The sequence below is a fragment of the Octodon degus genome, unplaced genomic scaffold (assembly GCF_000260255.1).
Source record: "Octodon degus isolate 3935 unplaced genomic scaffold, OctDeg1.0 scaffold00006, whole genome shotgun sequence".
Lineage (NCBI taxonomy): Eukaryota > Metazoa > Chordata > Mammalia > Rodentia > Octodontidae > Octodon > Octodon degus.
Window position 1 is genome coordinate 3,438,491 of NW_004524582.1, and position 14,761 is coordinate 3,453,251.

At 36.9% G+C, this 14,761-nt stretch overlaps 1 pseudogene; it reads left to right on the plus strand.

Moving 5' to 3' along the window:
• The first annotated feature begins 923 nt into the window (after positions 1-923).
• LOC101579996 lies at positions 924-13,440 on the plus strand (annotated as a pseudogene).
• The last annotated feature ends 1,321 nt before the right edge of the window (positions 13,441-14,761 follow it).

Consider the following 14,761-nt stretch of genomic DNA (forward strand, 5'->3'; position numbering starts at 1 on the left):
CATAGGATGCCCCACTTGCCATCCTGCAAGTCCAGGATGTGAGCTGTCAGTGCTTCTCTTTTGTGCTGTGCCTACTCCTTACAACGTGCTAGTTTGCTTGCTCCCACTCAAACCTGATAAACCATATTAGGCCTAAAAATTCATATGAACTATAAATAAGAGGCTTGTTACATTTTTCAAATTCTTCTTATAACAGAGTGCTGCTAAATGACCTACAGAAGTTCTGATTAGTTTCTCATAATTATGGACTTAAAAAGGTCATCATAGTTTAACCTGGCCGGAATTATATGTGAGTGCACTCTGAAATTCTGAAGATGTTTGTATGTGTCCCTGTATTTGGTTGTATTTGTATGTCATTGGTCATTTGTGTCCTGTGTATTTGTTTGTGTTTATGTATCATTACAAACCCAAGCTTCAAACCCCACAGGAAAACCTACTTAACCTGACTTTCTGTGTCTTCAATAACACATAAAAAGATTAACTATAGACACATGCCAAAATGGGGACTTCATCATCTGTTATGACTCTTATGCTGTGCTTCTATATATGACTATTAATGCCAAAAGATCTTTACAAAATTATATAACTATCGTCTGTCTATTAACATTCTAAAAGTATTTAATTGCTAAAATGTCCATGGTTGGTAAAAAATAATACTTCTCTGATCACACTTTATATTTCAAAATGCTTAATGCTCAGATAAAATTCTAATAGTCAAGTGTATTGCTCCAAACTAAATATACTACTATAGTTCCAGATTCTCCTTAAAAAGAATTGTTATTAATTCTATTTTATATCCTGGTCTGTTCCTGAAATTCATTTCAAGCTAACAAGACAGATCTCAGCCCTCAAACTCTGCAGTTAAATTTATTTAACCTAACCTTCTGTGTCTTCAATAATAGAGACAAAAATTAACTATAGACATGCCTACTTTGATCCTTGTTGTGATCCTTGGGACTCCCAAGGATCAAAGTATTTCCTTAACAAGGTAATGCTGAGCCTAAACAATGCTGCCACCCAAGGCCTTCCTGGTCAGTTTCAAGTGCAACAAATGACACTGGGCATGAGCCTTCCCCAATCTATAGCTATCACTGGGACCTGGTTCATTCTATAAGCTCAAGGGTCACTGGAAATATGACTGCCCTGTCTACTAGAGAGTGGGTAAATCATCCAGTTCCTTGTCCCTACAGGAAAACTCATGACCATCAGATCCATCAAAACTTGACCTGTTTGGTATTGCTGCTGAAGAAGAACAACAAAGCTTGGGGTCCATGGCCCACATCGAGGTACCTTTGCCAGAGTCCCAAATCTCACTGGACATTTCGGGTTACAAAACAAACAAACAAACAAACAAAAAACTATTTCCTTGCTGACAAAGAAACCACATATAGTGTTCTTTTTGAGTTCTAAAGTTACTATATTAGATCTACAATCTCCACAATTGGTGTTGACAGCCAACCTACAGGATCCCTTCAGACAGACCCAGTCCCTGCTGACAATAGACACTGTTTTTCATTCATAATTTCCCTGTGATCCCTAATTTCAACCTACACACCAACCCAGAGTTTCAAGATGCCTTCTTCCTTAAGAATACCCCCACAACAAATAAGATAAAATGGGCTGCCCATGTGGGCATCCTGGAGGGCACAGATCTCCCAGGGGCGGGCAACCCTGGGAGCTTCAGGACTTAAGACCTCCACTGGGATACACTATCAGTCAGTGAACAAACTGCCCAATGACGTATAACACGTACCTGACACCTTCACTACAATATATAGCTGACTACAACAACTGTCATGCATGGTCTTATAAAAGAGATAAGTCTTAGATCTCATAACGCTGGAAAAAGGGGGAGCATGCCTCTTTGTGGGGGAAGAATATTGTTACTTTGAAAATCAATTGGGCATTGTCAGCCAAAAGATCAATGAATCCAAGGAGAGAGCACAAGATTACCAATGATTAGGCTCCCTGGGGTGGAGTGGACAAGGTGTATGGAACTCTGTCTTCCCTTGGCTCACTCCCCTCCTAGTACCCCGTGTAGGGCTTACTATTAGGCTCATGGTAGCCACCTGCTTTAATTACCTCATTCACAATACTGTCACTAGATTAAATACCCATTTTTTTAACCATATGCTTCTCTTAGACTACTCTTACCAATCCCCAAAGGGCCCCAACTAAAGACTACTCTACACCCTCCTCTGACTCCTCCTGACACTGGACTCAGACACCTCATCGTCCCCAGCCAGCAGGATGTAGCCAGATGACTTTGTTGCCCTCTTTCCTATAAAAAGGAATCCAAAATGATAAGTCAGGACCCTCACTCTCACTCTGAGGCTCATTTCATTTGTCCCCAAGTCAGGGTTAAACCACAGAAACAAATCCACTCAGCTTTGTATCTTGGACCCAAGCTGGGGCAAAACCACAGAAACTTTACACATAATACCCAAAAGATTCCATAAAAAGTCCTGGAATCACTTGCTACTAATCCCATGCACTAGCTAATGAAATAGAGGCTATCTGGAGGGTCTTGGTCTTGGCCATCCTGAGCCACTGATGTTCCAGGTCTTCCTTTATGCATTACTAAGTCGTCTCTTTTTCTTATTTCACCCTTTTGTTATACGCTTCATATAGGCAGTTGGGGATTTTGGCCACAGGCCTCCAATAGAATACTACTAAGAATTTAAAAAAAAAGAAAAAAAAGAAAAAGAAAAAGAAAAAAGCTCCTCTGAAAAATATTCAATAAAGTGGAGAAACTATTCAGATGATAAAGTACAAATGAGTAATAAAGGCAATTAAAAATTATAAACAGTATTTATTTATTTATTTATTTATTCATTTGGTACAGGGTCTCTCTATGCATCTCGGACTCATAGCAATTCTCCTGTCTCAGCCTCCCCAGCACCAGGACTACAGGCATGTGCCACCACGTCTGTTTTCAGTAGCGTGGGTACCTGGGTTTTTCTTTATTACTATTTTTTAAAATTACTCTCTGAATTTGATTGCCCATTGTGATCATTGAAGGTTTTCTGATTTCTTGTTTTAAGTTTAATATTTCACAAGTGTCTGGGCATCTATCTGTTTTTTCTGGCTTCTCCTATTTATCAAACTTCAATTTTTTATAATACTATTGTTTTATGAACTTCAGGGATATTCATCACAAGTTTACCATTTTATGCATAATTTCACTGATGACGTTTCTTTTGTTCTTTTCATTTGGTAAGCTTGTCTTACCTCTTTATCCTTTTTAGAAACACAACTATATGACTCACTCATTATTTGTATTGTTACTTTACTCTGATTTTCATTATTTCGTACTCTGACATTTACAGTTTCTTACTTTTATTATTTTGGGGTTTGGACTTTTTTTTTAGAATCTTAAGGTACATCATGAAATTATTTAGTCTGTTTTTCTTAATGTGACAAAATGATTTTCTCTCTTAGCATTGCTCTCACTGTGCATAGTTGTTTCTCCTATACTGTGTTTGAAATGTAGTTTAGTTCTACAAATTGCTTATTTCCTTCATTTCTTTTGTGACTCGTTGTGTGTTTGGAGAACACTCTTTAATGTCTACATGTTTGTAAAATGTCTATAGTTTTTCTGACTGATTTGTTGTTTTAGTGTCCTATGATCCAACAGTAAAAATGCAATGATTTTTTTTCTTTTTATTTAAGCAAACTTTGTGGAAAAAGGCATGACCTTCGTTGGAGAAAGTTTCATGTCTTGTTGAGAAAAATTTATATTCTGTCTTAACAAAGTATAAAGTTCTGTAGATTAGTCTACTAAGAATTTTTTTTTCTTTTTCTTTTCTTTTTATGGCCAGCTCAGCCTACTCTGGGGGCGGGGCTGGAGTAGCATGTGGTGCTGGGGTTTGAACCACAGTCCCTACCCCCTTACCTAATCTTGCCTAAGCAGGTGCTTTAGACTGCTGAACTATCTCACCAGCCCATCTGTGCAAGACTGATTGAATTCCTCAGCTGAGAAACGGGCATAGGGCTCGATTACAGACCACTTCAGGTTATAACTACAGAGTATAGTTCATGGGCATGTTACTACATGCATAAGTGATGAAGTTTTCCTTTCTGAATGATGGTGCTGGTGTTAGCATAAAGGCCAAATAGAACTACAGCTGAGTCCACAGAGGAAAGAAACTCCTTCTGCACCAGACCTAGGACCTGGGTTGGCAAGCTTACCACAAAGGCAGGGGTCTTTATTTTCAAAATGGACATTTTGCCTGGGATATAGCTCAGGGGCATAAATACCTGCCTGGCAGGTGCAAGGTCCTGAGTTCAATTTCTGGTATCAGAAAAGAATTAAGGGGCCAGGGAGATGGCTCAGTCAATAAGTGCTTCTCTGGCAAGCACAAGGGTCAGATTTCAAACCCTAGTTCTGCCCTCCCAAAAAAAGAAAAAGATAAAAAAAAACAAAGAATTATAAGATAAACCCAAAATTGACATTTTTCAGTCTTGGACTCCACCAAGATTTTTTAATCTCTTATAGTTCCCACAAACATGCTTTCGTACATGGATGCCTTCCAGTCATTGATTATAGAAGGATGCCCAGCTGAACTTGTTTTCTATGATTCTGCTGATGCCATCTTCTATTTTAATGCCTATAATAAATATTTTTATTTTCTACATTTAATTAGTAAATATTGATTAAACAGATTAATGAGTTTCATTTTAAAAGGGCACATTTTATGTTTTTGAATTTTATATTTATTATTTGCTGTTCTGTGACATTATTTTCAAAAATAAATTTATAAATTCATGAGTAACTGTGAATTAATATTGCTTAGGATCAAAATATTTCATGTTGTGTTTAGATTTTATACATGATTTACTTATTATCCATAAATTATTGAAGTGATGCATTTAAAGAGTTTTTAAATTATTGTGTATAAGACTTTCTGACATTTTATTAATTTCTAGATAATTTCATTGAAGTAAAAATATGACACAAACACATCTTATGATGATTGAAATTCATAGAAATTTTCTCTATGTTTTGTTATTTTGTTCACTATTAAAAGTAGATTTACAAGTATAAATTGTCTTTGGAAATATAATATATATATATATATATATATATATATATATATATATAGTCAATCATGACACTATTTCAGACAATTTGTGTTAAGATTATTAGATTGTTAAGATTTTTATTTTTTTCAATTGTTAAAGATTTTTTTAATGACTGTTTTCTGGCTTATATATTCTCTACCTGTCAATAAGCAAAAAGTCAGCGCTACATCAAATTTAACAGAATAGTTAAAAATTAATTCCTATATCTGGTGCAAGATAGTTGTCTTAATTTATGAAATTAGTTGTAAAAGTGCTTCTCTATTATGTTTAGTTATTATTTTCACTTTAACTTCATCCCTGTTTAAATGATACATCAAGTCTTCGAAAGGCTTTTACACCATGTAGGCAGAACACTAGAAATTCAAATGCTTTAAAAACCTTACTTTTCTTCTTATTGATTTCTCAGTTGCAAATCTGGCAAAGCAATATATGTTTATGTCCTCTGAAAGCAATAATGATCTTTAGAGCATTTAAATCTTAAAAAATGAAGCATAGATAAATATTAAGATATTTCTGAAAGGTTCTATATTCAAATATCAATCAAATTAGGTACATTAGTCAGTGGGACATAAATGCCAACAGATACAACTTAGAGGAGAGTTGGCCTGTTTTGGCACGATTTCAGAAGTCTCAGCTGACACTATGGTGGCTTTGAGGTAGAAATAACAGTGGAAGAACCCTGTTCAGCTCACTCAATAGAAAAGAAAGAGCAGGGAGAAAGTTCTAGAAGGCTTAAGTGACAGATATAATTTGCAAAGTCATGTACTCATAACACCCAGGCATCCAGCAACATGTTTTGTGAATCTCCTAGATGTCTCTTGAGACAATGAAGCTGAAAAATCAAGATTAACTAGATATCAGTGTTCAAATCTAAGGTCCATTTTTCCCTTTCTAATTTTCTCATTTTAATTTTCCCTTGAATAAATTGATTTGACTTTCATGAAAGGGAAAATAACTACAACTAATTGAAACTTAAAAAAAAAATTCCTACCTGATTTTCTAACTGACTAATAAAGGCATCGTTTTTGAAGAACTCAAATCTAAGACCTTAGAAAAGATCTCACAGATGGTTGTTTCCGCTTTCTGAATAATACCGTGAGCTGTATGTAGCTGAAGGTGAAGTAAGTTGTGAGTCAGGAGATTGGCAAGTGACATTTTCCTCCCATTAATTTTGTATTCCTCATTCCACTCTGTGTTACCCCCTCAGGCTGGAGTCCCAATATGAGGCTTGTCACAATCTGTATCTGTCACCTCAAGTGAACGAACAACTTTCCAATATGCTCTTGACAGCAGAACTTCAAGCAGGTGGGAGGATCTGGAGGCAGCCCGTGATTGGCACATCAAACATCCCTCACTACTCCATGGTGATCAGAATGCTGCCGAAGAGCTCAGGTATTCCATGACAGTGAGCATTAACTTTTCTGGATTGCTTTTTAAAAATTAAATAAAATTCAGAAGACTGACTTTATTCTGAAATACATAATACAATTTGGAAAATAGATAAAATATTAAATTTAATTTCACTCTTATTTTTGTCAGTCCACTTCATACAAATGTTACTTCTAATACAGTGAAACTATGTTAAAGAGGAATGACAGACTTAAAAGCTCTTACATGCTTACTAACTAGGGTTAAATTTATATTTTTTTAAGATTTAAATTCCTAACAGATAGAATTAAACTTACTGAAATTTTTTTTGTATTTCACTTCCTTTAATACTCTGAATTTTATAGCTAAATGAATGTGCAATTTTTAAGCACTTAATAGGTGAATATTTATTTTAAGTGTAAATTAAGTTGTACAGTATAGCCTACAAATTTAATTTTTTATTTTGAGTTACTTAAGTGCTGCACGTTGATCCATTTATATTTTGGTAGCTTTTTCTTTATAATACAAATGAGGAAATTGGACAGTTTCAACACTTACGAACTACAAGGATTCCAAATGAAATCCAATGACGAATGCCTGTGAGACAAGTTGAAAGGATTCAAAAGATCTATTCACATCATTGTCATGTATTGTATAATGCAAGATTTTCTAAATGACCTCTCACAAATGTACTGGGTGGGTCAGTCATGATGAAACTTTTAAAGACCCATGCACAAACTGCAACCCATCATCCACTTATTTATCACAGTGTGCCAATGCTGCAATTAAACTGGAATACTGAGGTTTTACTTGAGGAAAAAAACCAAAAACCAAAAAAAAAAAATAAAAATAAAAATAAAAACTTATGCATTAGCATCTTTTGTTTTGAAACTAAAAAAATAAATATATATCATGTGTGCTCTTTAGGTTTTTTTTATATGTAGGGCCACAAATATAAATCAATAAAAAAGCACATAGATAAAAATCAACTTGGTAAAGGAAGTTAGATGACTATTGTAAGTAATGATTTTAATTTATATATGTCATCATTTATAGTAAAAATATATTAAATAGCTAATATAGCTCAGGTACTAGGCAATGTAAATAAATTCAAAATAAGTATATTTATGTACAGCTGCTTTAATTTAATGACAATATGTCTGAGAAGTAATTTTTTGCAACAAATTTTATAGCGTCTATAATTATATATTATCTTTTTAAAACATTTGTATAAGTTGCAGTATTTAATTTCAAGAAGAGTAGGGGTGAGGGATAAAAAAGAGAAAAAGATGTGTTATATATATGTACCTATTCCCCGAGAGGAATATAATCATTATGTGCTACAAGTGTGTATCATTAAAAAAATTAAAACACAGACATTTAGAATGTACCATAAACAGGACACTGAACATACAGATAAAATACAATGTGAGAAATCAGTGGAAAGGCAGTGGAAAGAAAAGACTTAGCACGTGCTACATATGTGCACCAGTTCCCGTCATGGACGTAAAAACTATGCACTACAGTATTAGCGTGTACTAAGAAAGAAATCAAAATAAGTGCAGAAAGGAAAAAAAAAAGGACATTTATTCTTAAATTGTCACTGAAAGATGAACATGATTTTATTAAATTCAGTTGCACAATGTTACTAATATGGAAAGAAGTAAATGAAGGGATGAATATGCTTTATATATAACATGAAAAATGACTAATAAATGACATGACAATATGATAATTTTAAATTTTTTGATGTAATTTGTCTTTCCTTATAATACTGTTATGGCAAAAATCACAGCAAAATGTCAGCAGAAATCAACAGGCCTCTGTAGCTGTCTTTCAGTTAATTAATTCTATGACCAATTCAAATGGCTTTTATTATAATAAAAAAGTATTACTTCTGAACCATTTACAAAATCATTCTTCCTAATAATGCACATGTATATGTACCTGTGATCTAGTCTCTTTGATATGTGTGTAATGTTTTTTAACAGCATAATATGTACGAGAAAAGCTCAGGGTCCTGAGTTCAATCCCCAGTACTGAAAAAAAAAGAAAGAAAAAAAAAGAAAAGAAAAAAGAATGGGAAAATCATATTTTAGAAGACCACTCTATAAACATAAACATTAAAAGTGGAAAAAAGTTTAGGGTTAAACAAGGTTGCTTACGTTAGTTGGTCAGTATAGAGATATATCTACACAATTTAGAAATTACATGACTCTAGGACAAGTTGACATATTTAAATATGTTTAAAGTAATGAAGAATTGGGAAGGAAGAAATCAACAAAAACTTAGTGCTATTGCAATATTTTGCACTTGATTATTTAAATAGAAGGTAGTAAATGATCCTATGCAAAAATGTTACAAAGCACTGATTTTCTCCTTTAATTCTTCTTTTCTTCTTTTTCTTCCTTTCTTTTTTTTTTTTTTTTTTTTTTTTTTTTATTTTTAGGGAAGTATCTACAAGGTGTTCTGGGACTCACTACTAAATTGAACTTGTAGTGATCCGCCTGTTTTACAGCCTCCCAAGAGCTGGGAATATAGGAGTGCGCCACCACGCACAGTCTCAATCACTGTCTCAGTGTGCCCCAGTAGCGGGTCAGGCCTGGCAGGCCCATGGATCAAACCCCTGACCCCAGCACCTGTCCACTGAGCTATGTGGCTGACCCATTCTCCTTTAATTCTTCAACTAATATTTCCTCTTGCTTGTAAACAGGATTTCCTAAGCAACCTAGTAGGCTGGATTCAAATGGTAAAAGTATCATGGCTGGTAGTTTTTGAATTAAATAACTACCTTTCTTTTCTTTTTTCCTTTTTTTTCTTTATTTTTTTATTTTTTATTTATTTATTTATTTTTTTTTTTTTTGGCAGAACCGGGGTTTGAACTCAGGCCCTTGCGCTTCTCAGGCAAGCACTTATTCTACTGAGTTATCTCCTCAGCCCCTAACTATAGTATTAATCCAACAGAAAAGCATATTAAAGGAATGTGTTAGATGCCAAATGTGCTTAAAAGACTGAGTTTAAATTTTCTACTGGGAATAGCCACTATTACACTACCCTCATTAAATAGGGGGGGACAAATTTTAATGCCTGACAGTAGTTTATGGAATGCTTCCATGTTGAGTAAAATACATCTCAAACAAAAGGTGGTAGGTACTTGTGGAAAAAATTATACTATGGCACCTGAGTACAGGTAAAAGAATGAATAGCTTCCAGCAGAGAGCTCATTTTAGTAGCAAATGAAAACTAAAATAAAATTTCTATGGAAACTTGAAAGATACCAAATTGACTAACAGACAGCAGTTTTAAAAACAAATAATTACCTAAGAATCAAGTTAACTATAAAGGTGAAAGATTTCAATAATCAAAATTACAGAACTCTGCAAACGTAAATGAAGGAGGATATTAGACATAGAAAGAGATTACTTTTTCCTAAATTGACAGAATTAATGTCATCAAAATGGTCAAACTACCAAAAGCAACCTATCGATAGTGGGTGATACCAACATTGAAATTCGTATACCAACATTCTTCATAGAAATAGAAAAGAAAATCTTAAAGTTTATTGGAGTTAGAAAAGACCCAGAAGAGTCAATGTGAACCTCAAAGAAGAGAGCAATGATGGAGGCATTATTTTACCAAATGTTAGGTCTTAGTGTAAAGCCATAGTAAGAAAACACCATGGTTCTGTGACACAGTTACTCTTCTCTCACTGATGGGACAAAACACCTGAGTCCTAAAATTAAGGAAGGAAAGGTTTATCTAGCTCACAGTTAGTGGAGACTTCCAACCATACTTGTCTGGCTCCAAGGCTAAAAGGTCTTTGTCATAGGACAGCTGTTCAATGCAGCAGAAAACAGTGAAGAGAAAGAGGACCAGCAGCAATGGTGGCAGCTAGCAAGCCTCTCTCCCTTCCCCTCATTATGTTCAGGCAATACCCCCCAGGGGTGGGTGTAGTACTCATCATCCTGCCCAGCGTTGGATCATGAATTAATCACAAACTCTAGAAGCCTGCCCCAATGCCTGAATGAGGCTTTGAGGGACACCTAGACACAAGCCATAACATGTTGGCACACAAACAGAAACGTACACTAATGGGATTGACTAGAAGAAACAATAAAATGATAAATGTAGCCCTATCATTTTTTCAGATGGAATAGAAAAGGCTGAAGAAACACATTCTCTTTTAAAAGGTGCTAGACAACCTGGAGAAACATGCAGACAAAATTAAGTTTAGATTACTATCATCTTGTACTAAAATGAAATTAAGATGGACTCAAATGTAAAAAAGAAAATGAAAGCAATGAGGGGCGGGGGCGAGGTTCAGACCGATTGTGCCATTGTGAGGTTGCCCATGAGGTCAGTGTGGTAGGGCTAGAATTATATCCTGACTTAGTAAATCAGAGAAGCAAGCGGTATAGCCAGTATTCTTCCTCAGCAGTGTCTACATCCAGTGAGACTGAATCATTGTTCTGATAAGTATAATTAAAAAGTGAACCTTTCTTCAGAGATGTAAAAAACAAATACAAGTTGGTCTCACTCTTCTTGCTCAAGATCGGCGTCAAGATCTCGATCTTGTTCATTTTCGAAATCACGATCCAGAAGCCGATCTGTCTCTCGATCAATGAAACACAGACTGAGCTCTAGGTCAGGTGCTACTTGCTGGGTATCAGTCTGGGAGCCATCAAAGTCAGTTTGACCATGACTCTGGATCCATGAGTCCATCCAAAAAAATCCCTGTAGGTAAGAGTCTATAAGCCACTGGCTCATTTCAGGAGCAGAGTGCTACTGCAGGAGGAGCAGCCTAGACCAATAGGTACCTAGAAGACCAGAAGATGGGGGTTGGGAAAGATAAGGAGAGGAAACAGACAAATTCTGTTAAAGAAAAAGTGAAGGAGAAAAGGAGCTTCTCGGATGCGGATGTAAACTAATATTGTATTCATTTTCTTTCAAGACTAACAGTAAGAAGCCCTTTAGGGGCAGTCAGTCACCCAAAAGGTATAAGCTCCATGATGATGATGAGAAGAAGATAGCAGACTTCCCCAAGGAGGAGACGGATGATCAAGATAAGAACAAAACTAAGGTAAGGAAGGAAACTGAGTTTGATGATAAACCCAAATTCATGTCGGAAGTCATAGCTGGTGCAAAACCAGGAGGATGAGAAGTCGGTTGAGTGGAGGGCCTGTTGTATGCAGAAGGAAAATTGGAGGATAGCGGAGGAGTTGGAGGAGGAACCTTTCACAGAGAGATCCAAAAAGGAAGAGCTAGGAGAGGCCAAGAGGAGAGAAAATGGGCACTGGAGTTTTGTGCTTGAGAAGAATTTCAGAGTGATTTCACACAACACAGTACAGGAGAAAAGCTCATCACCTCCCCTGAAAGATCTCTGAGAATCCTGAGAAGCTGGGAGCTGGAGGAGACATTTTTTCAGGAAAGACTTCATTTTCCATGACTGGAGAGGCCCAGGTCAATGTATGCATGGATTCATTTCACAAGGACCTTGCATGACCCAGTGGCTTATTGGCTCAGGAATGCAAGCTTTGTTGGGATGTAGTTCATAGCAACAAAAAGGAACAGGAGTTTTCTTCCATTTTCTAGCACATTCAGTCAACTCAGTCTCAGCTTAGCCCTTCAGGATTGTTTGCTCAGCATATAACGATCATTGTTCACCATTATCTTAGTTACTCTTCTCTCTTTGCTGGGACAAATGCCCAACACTCAAAATAAAGAAAGGAAAAGTTTATGTAGCTCACAGTTGCTGGAGGTTTCAGTCCATACTCAGCTGACTCCAAGGCAGAGCAGCACAAAACAGAGGGCAACCTTTCATGGCGGTGGCAAAGAGCAAGAGCACAAGGGGGAGGTAGCAGCAGCTCAAGCAGCTAGCTTCTCTTCCCACCTTACATTGTAATGCAAATTACCTGCCTCAGGGCAGGTGTAGCATCTATACCCACAGTAATCAATCACAAACTCCAGAAGCTGCCCCAAGACTGCATGAGGCTTTGGGGGGACAATTATGCACAAACCATAACAACTATGTTAAAGAGCATCACTTTGGTCCTCTGGAATGACATTGCATGAACGTTTTACTAAATACCTAAAGAGAGAAGCTGAATAAAAGGCAGCTAAAAATAAGAAAAACCCAGAAGTACACAGGAGGATAGACATTTCCTCCAGTAAATTCAGAAAACATGATTTGGTTCATGATGAAATGCAAAATCCTCAGGAATCTGGCTAAAAGGCAGAGGGAAAATACAAAGATGATCTTGTTGATCTTTGCCTTGATATTGAACGCCAAAAAAAAAAAAAAAATCATAAGAGTGAGATCTGAAATGAGGTAAATCAAGAGAATCAGTGGATTCCAAGACTCAAGCCGTTCAAGGGAAAGGTCAACTGAGAAAACAGAAAGCACACAAAGGATTAAAAAAGCAGAAGAAACATTGGAAAGCACAAGCCCCATCCAGGTTCTCCTCGCTCTCCTCCTCCCAATCATCTCACTCCTACAAAGTGGATGAGTATCCTGAAGAGACAGAGGAGAGAAAAGAGAGCACCATGGGCTTTGACAAATCCAGACTGGGAACCTAAGACTTCCTGGGTCCAAGTTGAAGAGGTGATGGCAGAGCTTGGGGGACCTTTCAATTCTGAGCCGGAGAGGCAGAGACAGAGGCAATTATTCTGGTAACAATAGCAACAATAGTAACAATGATTTTCAAATGAGAAACCAGGAAGAGGAATGGGATCCAGAGTATGCACCCAAAAGCAGGAAGTATTACTTATGTGATGACTGAGAAGATGAAGGCAGTGGTAAGCATGCGAGCCAAGGCCGGGGATGATTAGCCTTCCCCAGGGTAGTGGCCAGTTCATGTTCTGGAAATCCAGTAGGAGCCCCAAGTGGGCCCATGACAAGTGCAGTGGGGAGGAAGGGAGATTGAAGATGATGAACGTGGACCAGAGAACAGAGAAGAGAAGGACAATTTACAGCCCACAACTGAGTAGGGACCTCTCTTGTTGGGAACCCTTCACCCTGGGTGGGGGGAGAGGTGCTGGGAAGGAAGGGCTGGTGAGGAGGCTCAAGAAGATTCTGAACATCCTGCCCCACCCACACCAGCCATTCAGAACCCTACCACTGTGGAAGTGCTGTGTCCTACTGGACAGGGGCAGCCACCACACAGCCTGGGGTCAGGCCCAGCTCTCAGAATAGCATGACATGTTGGGTTCTAACTGTGTTTCTCATTTGTTGTTGGTATATAGGGTGGGGGCTAGACTAGAAAGGGAGACCAATGCTTGATTATTGTTTATTTGCCATTAGAAACCAAATTTCCTTTTGAATTTTCATTTCATTTGGAGCTAAGAGGACTAATTCAATAGTTTTCAGTCTCTTCTCGCCTTATCTGATTTTAAAAGTCCCCCTCCCCTTTTTTTGCATATGTATTAATAGCAGCAAGATTTAATTTGGGCAACTTTGATTCCTAAAAGAGAAAAAAAGCAAAGTATGTGAATAAACATTGAAGTGTTCACCTCAGTTTGGGACCAAACTACTTGGATCTTTATAAAAATCCAGTTTTGGATGTCAAGGAGGAGCTTAAGGCCTTTCTGACCACCTTCTGCTCCCCTTTCTGGGCAGCCATGTGTCCCACAGAGCTGCTCCTAACCACTTCCCAGGCACCTGCACCTGTATTTTCTAATTTCTCCAGGGCTGGGCTTCCCATTCTCCACCAGCAGCTCTGATGTCCTAAACTTTTTAGTTCTGCAGATCCTCAGCAACAGGGTTGGAAACTGGAGGGCAGTTTCTGGTTGTTTTTCTAAGATACTTCTAAATTCTATTATCATTACAAATAGAAGATGAGAAAATAATTTTTCAATATTTTCATTAATCTTTTTATAAAATGAAAGCAATGCCTATGATTGATTAAGGAGGGTGGTTATGGCTGGGTGATTCTTGGGCTTATGTGGGGATTTTTTGCTCATTTTTCTTTATCTTTTTTAATATTATGCTTTAGGTTGAAACATTCTCAGATGTTGGGGAGAAACATCCTCTTACAATGGGTCTTGTGCTCACTAGCAAGTATAAAAGGTAAAAGAAATCTCTTGCTTTCCTGATGGGAATAAAATCTAATGCAACCACTATGGAAATGAATACTCAGAATCCTCAAAAAAGTCAAATAAACTATGATTTGACCCAGCTATACTAATCATGTACATATTCCTGAAAGAATGAAAAACTACATACTGTAGTGATATATGGATATAAGCTTTTACTTGTTGAGACATTCAGCACAGCTCTTGAAATTCCTAGGGGAAGGATGCTGGAGGACAA